Source organism: Schistocerca nitens, chromosome 4 (assembly GCF_023898315.1).
Source record: "Schistocerca nitens isolate TAMUIC-IGC-003100 chromosome 4, iqSchNite1.1, whole genome shotgun sequence".
Taxonomy (NCBI): Eukaryota; Metazoa; Arthropoda; class Insecta; order Orthoptera; family Acrididae; genus Schistocerca; species Schistocerca nitens.
Window position 1 is genome coordinate 335,283,744 of NC_064617.1, and position 10,021 is coordinate 335,293,764.

Consider the following 10,021-nt stretch of genomic DNA (forward strand, 5'->3'; position numbering starts at 1 on the left):
TCGGTATCATTTTATGCGTTTCGTCGTTTACTAGTCGATATTTATGAATATTATATTATTTGTGATGATAAAAATTAGTAGACTGCCAAATAAAATTGTAAATTTAATAAAAGTTCATCCGATTACACGTATTTTCCCCATTATATCAGTTGCAATATAAATAGTAAAGAAAATGACTGTGTTGAAAATAAAAGAAAACTGACGAACGGAACTCGGTCAAGCGATCCAGCGGCTTAAACGACAACAACTATTTTTTTTAAAAGCATTTTGTACTATATTGTTCGCTGAATTTGTTCAGGGCGGACGTCCCATGACAACCGATCAGTTTGTTCGTTTATCCGTTTGCTTAGTTTTTTCAATATAAAGGTAAGCTAAAGCGCTGACCGAACACGCTGAGCTACCGTGCCTGCACTACTCAGGTGAATCAGCAGTATGGTTAATATATTTGACGACCGAAACTATCTTGCAATTTTCTCACAAGGGAACCTCCCCATCGCACCCCCGTCAGATTTAGTTATAAGTTGGCACAGTGGATAGGCCTTGAAAAACTGAACACAGATCAATTGAGAAAACAGGAAGAAGTTGTGTGGAACTGTGAAAAAATAAGCAAAATATACAAACTGAGTAGTTCAAGGGAAGATAGGCAACATTAATGACAATATGAGCGCACGAGCGCCGTGGTCCCGTGGTAACGTGAGCAGCTGCGGAACGAAAGGTCCTTGGTTCAAATCTTCCACCCAGTGAAAATTTTAATTTTTTATTTTCAGTTTATGTGACAAACTCTTATGTTTTCATCACTTTTTTGGGAGTGATTATCACATCCACAAGAAAACCTAAATCGGGCAAGGTAGAAGAATCTTTTTACCCATTCGCCAAGTGTACAAGTTAGGTGGGTCGACAACATATTCCTGGCATGTGACGCACATGCCGTCACCAGTGTCGTATAGAATATATCAGATGTGTTTTCCTGTGGAGGAATCGGTTGACCTATGACATTGCGATCAAATGTTCCCATTGGAGAGGCACGTCCTTACGTCTACTAATCGCACGGTTTTGTGATGCGGTCGCAAAACACAGACACAAAACTTATTACAGTGAACAGAGATGTCAATGAACGAACGGACAGGTAATAACTATACAAAAATAAAGAAAGTAAAATTTTCAGTCAAGGGAAGACTTGAACCAAGGACCTCTCATTCAGCAGCTGCTCACGGGACCACGGCGCTCCTACGCTCATTTTGTCCAATATGTTGCTTATGTGACCCATGGACTACTCAGATTGTATATTTTGCTTATTTTTTCACAGTTCCATATAACTTCTTCCTGTTTTCTCAGTTGATCTGTGTTCAGTTTATCAAGGCCTATCCACTGTGCCAACTTATAACTAAATCTGAGGGGGGTGCGATGGGGAGGTTCCCTTGTCAGTAACGCTTGAGAAGTACGCGCTACTGCTTACACGTTTTGTTGTCCTCATGGAGAACTACGAGTGTACGAAGTTTACAGTAAATCCGCGTTCCAAACGTCGTGGCCTCCCCTTGTGAGTGGTGGCAGGTGGCATTTTCAGATGAAAACGTTTTGTTGTCCATCGGACGGCTGACCGCTGCCGTAACTGGCCCTGCAGCAGGCCAGGCCGGAGGCGCCAACTTTATGGTCTAGTGAATATTTTCGTGGATTTCCCTGGCTAATATCGTCATTCTGAACGGCACAGTGGATCAACAGAAGCATGCATCTATCCTCGGGGACCATCTCCTCACTAAATGCGGTTTATTTTGTCATGGGCATGACGGCATTTACCAGCCGAACAATGCACCGTGACACACTGCTTACAACGAACGTTCGTGGTTCGAAGAGCACCAGGATGGGTTAACTGTATTCCCATGGCACTAAACTCCCCGGATTTAAATGCAGTAGAGAATCTGTGAGAAAAGACAGGGGCTGTAAGCGCCATGGATCATCAGCCGAGAAAAATGAAAAGCTGACGTCGGCATGGCGCCACGTCCTTGCCGGCACCTTCCAGAATCTCACTGACTTTCTTCCTGTACAAATACCTATATGGATAGGGTGTCTGCAGACTGCATTGGTGACCTGTAGCAGTCTAGAACAAAATTAGAATTATTCATTAATACCTTCAGCTGCTGACGGGCGTATATATATCAACGGGGACAGGTGAATATGTGTGTCCCGACCGGGACTCGAAGCCGGGATATCCTGCTTACGGCGTCGTGGTTAAGTATATGAAGATGGTATCTGTTCTTTCGGGAATATCCGAAAGAACTGACACCATGTCCATATAAGTATATACTTTTGGCAATACCGGCCATCACCTTCCTCCTCTGTGCGGATGCACACATATTTACCCGAGCTCATGCGGGACTTGGTAAGAATGTCTTCCACGAGTAATGAGTGTGTTGTGTAGGGACACTACGAATGTAGTGTGTGGACATATAAGGTGAGAATGTGGGTCTCACGGGAGGCTTGCGCGAGACAGCCCCTGCAGTCGCACTATGTGACCTCGGTGGCTCAGAGGGATAGAGCATCTGCCACGTAAGCAGGAGATCCCGGGTTCAAGTCCCGGTCGGGGCACACATTTCGAGCTGTCCCCGTTGATACATATAAACGCCCGTCAGCAGCCGAAGGTATTAATATATAATTCTAACTTAATTCTTCCTGTACGTCTCATAGCGGTCGACGCTCTAAAGGTGCATATTCAGGCGTCTGACAGGTGGTCACATTAATATGACTGGACAGTGAATCATCCGCGAATACTATACATAACGCGTCCACACTCTTGTAACGTCACTGAATGGCGAAGTCTGCACACCGGCTAACTGCGCGCAGCTTAAACACTGCAACAATGTATCTGTTGTCGCACGCCAGAGGTTTACCATTACACCCAGTACCTTGGAGATCACTATGATTAACCAGGAAGTGAAAATAGAAGTACACGAATGTACAAAAACTAAATATACTAATAAATTACGTCTCCTCATATTCTAACGATCAAGATGATGCAAATTCTCGTGGACTTTCTCAATTGTAACTCGTATGGAACACCGAGAGAACTTTGTACAGAGTGAACCCACAAAATATCGTAGTTTGTCCAGCAAAAAATGTAAATAAGGTGTGTTATTGTTGACCGGGAGATCCCACGGGGTCGGTTCAGCCGCCCATCGGAAACAGTGTTCTTCCTCTGCAACGCTTTTCTGCTTATTTTTGTACAAGGGGACTGTGGTATCGGGCAGGTCGTCACAGAACAGTTGCATTTCGCTTTATTATTTGCTCACATTTACCTTTGTATTTGAATTGTAGTAAAAAAATCTGCACAACAATGCAGATATTGACAGTACACACCACGTTTCCTCTTGGGAAACAAACTTGTATCAGTCGCTTATGGTACTGTCTGTTGACAACAGTAATAAAAAATGGTTCAAACGGCTCTGAGCACTATGGGACCTAACATCTATGGTCATCAGTCCCCTAGAAACTTCCTGGCAGATTCGAGTCCCCTAGAACTTAGAACTACTTAAACCTAACTAACCTAAGGACATCACACAACACCCAGTCATCACGAGGCAGAGAAAATCCCTGACCCCGCCGGGAACAGTACCCGGGAACCCGGGCGCGGGAAGCGAGAACGCTACCGCACGACCACGAGCTGCGGACGACAACAGTAATACCCACTCTACTCTTCGCCCACAAGTTTGGAATCATTAGTACTTACAGGGTGTTTCAAAAATGACCGGTATATTTGAAACGGCAATAAAAACTAAACGAGCAGCGATAGAAATACATCGTTTGTTGTAATATGCTTGGGACAACAGTACATTTTCAGGCAGACAAACTTTCGAAATTACAGTAGTTACAATTTTCAACAACAGATGGCGCTGCGGTCTGGGAAACTCTATAGTACGATATTTTCCACATAGCCACCATGCGTAGCAATAATAACGCGTAGTCTCTGAATGAAATTACCCGAAACCTTTGACAACGTGTCTGGCGGAATGGCTTCACACGCAGATGAGATGTACTGCTTCAGCTGTTCAATTGTTTCTGGATTCTGGCGGTACACCTGGTCTTTCAAGTGTCCCCACAGAAAGAAGTCACAGGGGTTCATGTCTGGCGAATAGGGAGGCCACTCCACGCCGTCTCCTGTATGTTTCGGATAGCCCAAAGCAATCACACGATCATCGAAATATTCATTCAGGAAATTAAAGACGTCGGCCGTGCGATGTGGCCGGGCACCATCTTGCATAAACCACGAGGTGTTCGCAGTGTCGTCTAAGGCAGTTTGTACCGCCACAAATTCACGAAGAATGTCCAGATAGCGTGATGCAGTAATCGTTTCGGATCTGAAAAATGGGCCAATGATTCCTTTGGATGAAATGGCGGCCCAGACCAGTACTTTTTGAGGATGCAGGGACGATGGGACTGCAACATGGGGCTTTTCGGTTCCCCATATGCGCCAGTTCTGTTTATTGACGAAGCCGTCCAGGTAAAAATAAGCTTCGTCAGTAAACCAAATGCTGCCCACATGCATATCGCCGTCATCAATCCTGTGCACTATATCGTTAGCGAATGTCTCTCGTGCAGCAATGGTAGCGGCGCTGAGGGGTTGCCGCGTTTGAATTTTGTATGGATAGGGGTGTAAACTCTGGCGCATGAGACGATACGTGGACGTTGGCGTCATTTGGACCGCAGCTGCAATACGGCGAACGGAAACCCGAGGCCGCTGTTGGATCACCTGCTGCACTAGCTGCGCGTTGCCCTCTGTGGTTGCCATACGCGGTCGCCCTACCTTTCCAGCACGTTCATCCGTCACGTTCCCAGTCCGTTGAAATTTTTCAAACAGATCCTTTATTGTATCGCTTTTCGGTCCTTTGGTTACATTAAACCTCCGTTGAAAACTTCGTCTTGTTGCAACAACACTGTGTTCTAGGCGGTGGAATTCCAACACCAGAAAAATCCTCTGTTCTAAGGAATAAACCATGTTGTCTACAGCACACTTGCACGTTGTGAACAGCACACGCTTACAGCAGAAAGACGACGTACAGAATGGCGCACCCACAGACTGCGTTGTCTTCTATATCTTTCACATCACTTGCAGCGCCATCTGTTGTTGAAAATTGTAACTACTGTAATTTCGAAAGTTTGTCCGCCTGAAAATGTACTGTTGTCCCAAGCATATTGCAAGAAACGGTGTATTTCTATCGCTGCTCGTTTAGTTTTTATTGCCGTTTCAAATATACCGGTCATTTTTGAAACACCCTGTATATCTGTCTGGGGCTTGTTTATTCGACATTGTTAGTTGTACGTTAACTATGATACGAAGGAATATAGGTTTACTGATGAAGATCGGTCTATTCACAATGTCACTACGCTGAGCTGTTCCCGCAGTGACGGCAACCGCATTACAGATGTCTTGCAACTCTCTGCGTGTTTCTGTATTGCTCTGCGTTTTGCTGCAACCATTTTGGCGACCGAATATCGCAGGGAAGTTGCCAAAGTATTTTCACCGGAACACGGGCAACTGGGGTAAGAAACCGAACAAATCTTAATTATACACTGAGGTGAGAAAAGTCAATGGATATCTCCCAATACTCGACACAGTGCAGCAGTTCGAAGTGGCACGCATTCAACAAGTCATTGGAAGACCCAAGCAAAAATATTAAGTCATGCTGCCTCTAGAGCCGTCCATAATTGCGGAAGTGTTGCCGGTGCAGGATTTTGTGCACAAACTGACATCTCGATTATGTCCCATAAATGTTCTATGGGATTCATGTCGGGTGATTTGGGTGACCAAATTATTCGCTCGAGCTACACAGAATATACTTCAAACCAATCGCAAGCAACTGTGGTCCGGACATATGGCGCATTGTCATACATAAAAATTTCATCGTTGTTTGGGAACATGAAGCCCATGAATGGCTCAAAATGGTCTCCAAGTAGTCGAATATAACCATTTACAGTCAATGATGTTCCGTTGGTGCTCTGGACCAGAGCACCCATTCCATGCAAACACAGCCAACACCATTATGGAGCCACCACCAGCTTGCACAGTGCCTTGTTCACAACTTGGGCGGCCATCGTGATTAGGTTTTCCGTGATTTCCCTAAATTACTCCAGGCAAATGCCTGGATGGTTCCTTTGAAAGGGCGCGGCCGACTTCCTTCCCCATCCTTCCCTAATCCGATGAGACCGATGACCTCGTAGTTTGGTCTCTTCCCCCAAACAACCCAACCCCAACCCAACAACTTGGGTCCACGGCTTCGTGGGGTCTGCGCCACACTTGAGCCCTACCGTCAGCACTTACCAACTGAAAGAGGGGATCATCTGGCCAGGCCACGGTTTTACAGTCGTCTAGGGTGCAACAGATATGGTCGCGAGCCCAGGAGATTCGCTGCAGGCGATGCCGTGCTGTCAGCAAAGGCACTTCCGTCGGTCGTCCGCTGCCATAGCACATTAACACCAAATTTCACCGCACTGTCCTATCGGATACGTTTGTCATACGTCCCACATTGATTTCTACGGTTATTACATGCGGTGATGCTTGTCTGTTGGCACTGATAACTCTCCACAAACGTCGCTGCTCTCGGTCGTTAAGTGAAGGCCGTTGACTACTGCGTTGCCCGTGGCGAGAGGTAACGCTTGAAATTTGGTATTCCCGGCACGCTCTCGACACTGCTGATGTCAGGATAATGAAGTCGCTAACTATTTCCGAAATGGAATGCCCCAGGCGTCTAGCACCATCTACATCCCGTGTTGGAAGTTTGTTAATACCCTTCGTACGGTCGAAGTTGTGTCGGAAAACCTTTTCACATGGATCATTTGAGTACAAATGACAGCTTTGCCAACTCACTGTCCTTTTATTCCCTGTGTAAGCGATATTACCGTTATCTGTATACGTGCATATCGATATTATATGACTTTTGTTCAAATGGTGCAAATGGTTCTGAACACTATGGGACCTAACTTCCCTAGAACTTAGAACTACTTATATACACTATGTCAATTAACTATTCTTGTGACCAAGTATCAAATGCTTACGAGATTCAACAACAGTCATTCTTTAAGTAAAATACCATAATTCACTTTCATGGTCCTAAAAATATCAATACTTGAGACTAAATTAACCTAAGGACATCACACACATGCATGCCCGAGGCAGGATTCGAACCTGCGACCGTAGCGGTCACGCGGTTCCAGACTGTTGCGCCTAGAACCGTTCGGCCACTCCGGCCGGCTGAATTTTGTCATCTCAGTGTATTATCACTGTGAAACTAGCCATCGGAGACCAAGGGTGCATTACACAAAAATACTCAGAAAATATCCCTGAAAAATCTCCGAAATTTTGTCGATGGTGCTGATGTTGATCTCTACATTGGCATAGGCCTTACAATCAAATACTTCCGTTTGGGCTTGTTGTCAGAATAAAATTTATCGCATCCTAGTGTCCTTTAATTTTGTGGCTTGTGTAATCTAAATCTGTCACTTTTATTTAATTTGGTCTTATTTCTTTCTTCTTTCAAGTTCTACATCGTGTCTTCCTGAATCTTTGCTTTCTTCGTTTTCTTTTATGCACCAACTATTGTAGTACATTGAACTGACCATTCGCCTTCTTTACTACTTCAGCTTTTCTGTCACCTCTCGTTCCCTTATTTTAAGTCCTCCAAATTTTTTATACGAAATTACCTTTTCCATACGGCTTATTTCGTAAATAAGAAATACACCTAATCCAGCTCTCTTCATGCCTCCTTACCCAGTGAACCGGATTTCTTCAACCATATATTCTCTCTTCTTTGATATTTGATCCCATCTACTGTTTTGACCTCTAACGTACTTTTGATATCAGATTATTTATCATGACAGCGAACGTATGTCCCACCACCCGAAACTTTCATTTGGAGATTGTTTTTTCATCTATTTCTTTCCTCGTCACAGTATTTCTTCAAGCCTCACTTACAATAACATTATTCCTCAGCATATTTCCTGTACCTTAGGCCATTACTTAACATCAGTAGATATTTTACCTTCATTATTTAAATTTTCTGACATCGGTTTTGCCTGTATGCTCCCTGTACGTCCCTCAGTGTACATTCATGTCTCTTTATAATTTCTTTAGTCGTTCATACATTCTAACTAATATTTAAAAAAATAAAATATTTTGTAAAATATAAAATAAAGGGAACAGGCGATAGCTTCACACAACACAATATGACTCATGTAGCTTATTGTTCGGGAGGTCCTTTCCACATTTTATTTCATGTAGGCCAACTCCGCAACTGTTCATTTCAAGTACAGAGAATAAAATAAAGAACTAGTAACCAGCTAACATTTTTTTATTTTCCTTTATTTGTGCTTCACAGAGCATTTAGCATCTCATGTCTTATTCTCTGGTGATTTTAATTTTTAAATAATTTCGCTAATCTGTCAGAGACAGTAAAGGATTTTGGAATGGTTGTTTCATCAGGAAAAGTAAAACAGTCTCGTTGACTAGTGGAATTAAGTCAGGTGATGCTCAGGAAATTAAATTCCCAATAAGACTCTGAAAACAACAAATGATTTTTGCTATTTGAGGAGCGAAAGGATGACAACAGAAGTAAAGCAGCTAGAAACGTAGACTTGTAGCTGCAAGAAAAGCTTTTCTGTAAAAGAGGAAGACTTTTCTGAAAGTATTTGTCTGGAGTGTCCCTTTTACGGGAATAAAACGTGGGCGACAAACATTACAGACAAAAATAAAAGCTTTTGAAACACAGTGCTAAAGAAGAAAGCTGAAGATTGGGGGGTTTAGACCGCCTTTCTAATGCGGAGGGGCTGAATCGACAAATGTATGGCAGCATATGACCAAAAAAAGAGATCGATTGATCGACTGGACACAGCCGGAGGCAAAAAGGGAATAGTTTGGTGAAGCAAGGAAGTAAGGGATGACGGGAACCGGGACGGGGTGAGGGGGAGGGGGGAGGCAGCGGCGCTGTTGTAGTGTGAAGTGGACGTAAGTTGAAATAGTTAAGCGAAAATGTCGAGGCCTACATGGATGCACTGGCTTTGAGGACTGCATCTAACCAGTCTGCAGACTGAAGACCTCCAGTGAACCAGTGATTAGTAAAGTGGACTCGCATTTGATAGGACGACCGTCATCCTTATTTAGGTTCTCCGTGATTTCCCTAAGTCGCTTCCGGCGAATGCCGCAGTGCTACCTTTTAAAGGTAACAGACGATTTCCTTTCCCATCCTTCCCTAATCCGAGTTACTGCTCCGTCTATAATAAGCTCGTTGTCTAAGGGACGTTAAACACTAATCTTTTCCCTCCTCCTCCTCCTCCTCCTCCTCCTCTTCCTCCTCCTGAAGACGACTAAAACAACCACAAACTGATTTTGATGTTCGAAACAGGAAACAGCCGTATACCAAAAAAGACTTTTGTAAGTTGTGAAATGACCTGAGGCTCCAACACATGATATAATACATCAGAATATAAAACGATGGTGGAGTGCAATATTCTTTTCTCCTTTGCAGTAGGACAAGAATGACTTCCTGTACTTTAATACATACCTTAGGCTTCACATTTCACGTGTCCGAGCAGTGACAAACTTTTCAATGTAGCCAGCTCTGTTTTTTCGTAGCAATACTTAAACGAATGTGATGAAATGTATCTCGCTCCTTGCCAGGAACTTAATATCATATCGAAATTTTTAGCTGGATCTCCACCCGAAATTTCAGTCAAAATTCATCACGGTTTCATGTCATGTCGTGCTGTTTAACAGTGAATTTGCTCACCCTTTATTGCCACTGTGACAAGAGTACTGGCAGCTAAGTGGTGAAAGGTGTTCTAGAGAACGAGAACACGTTTGTCAAGGAGAGCTGCAGTAGTAGTTAGCGTCGATGTGCGTCCTTGTGGCACGGAGCATAAACATTCCAGACCAAGTTAGTGTACAAATGATGCACTTATATGAAGTAAAATACTTTGCAAATAACATGAGGTGAATGAACGCTGTGCAACATTGATACACAGAATTGCATCTCTTCAC

At 43.7% G+C, this 10,021-nt stretch overlaps 1 non-coding gene across 1 annotated transcript; it reads left to right on the forward strand.

Annotated features, from left to right (window-relative positions):
- Positions 1-2,509: 2,509 nt before the first annotated feature.
- Positions 2,510-2,583, forward strand: Trnat-cgu (transfer RNA threonine (anticodon CGU)). The gene has a single exon. It is a non-coding gene; the product is annotated as a tRNA-Thr (tRNA).
- Positions 2,584-10,021: the final 7,438 nt, after the last annotated feature.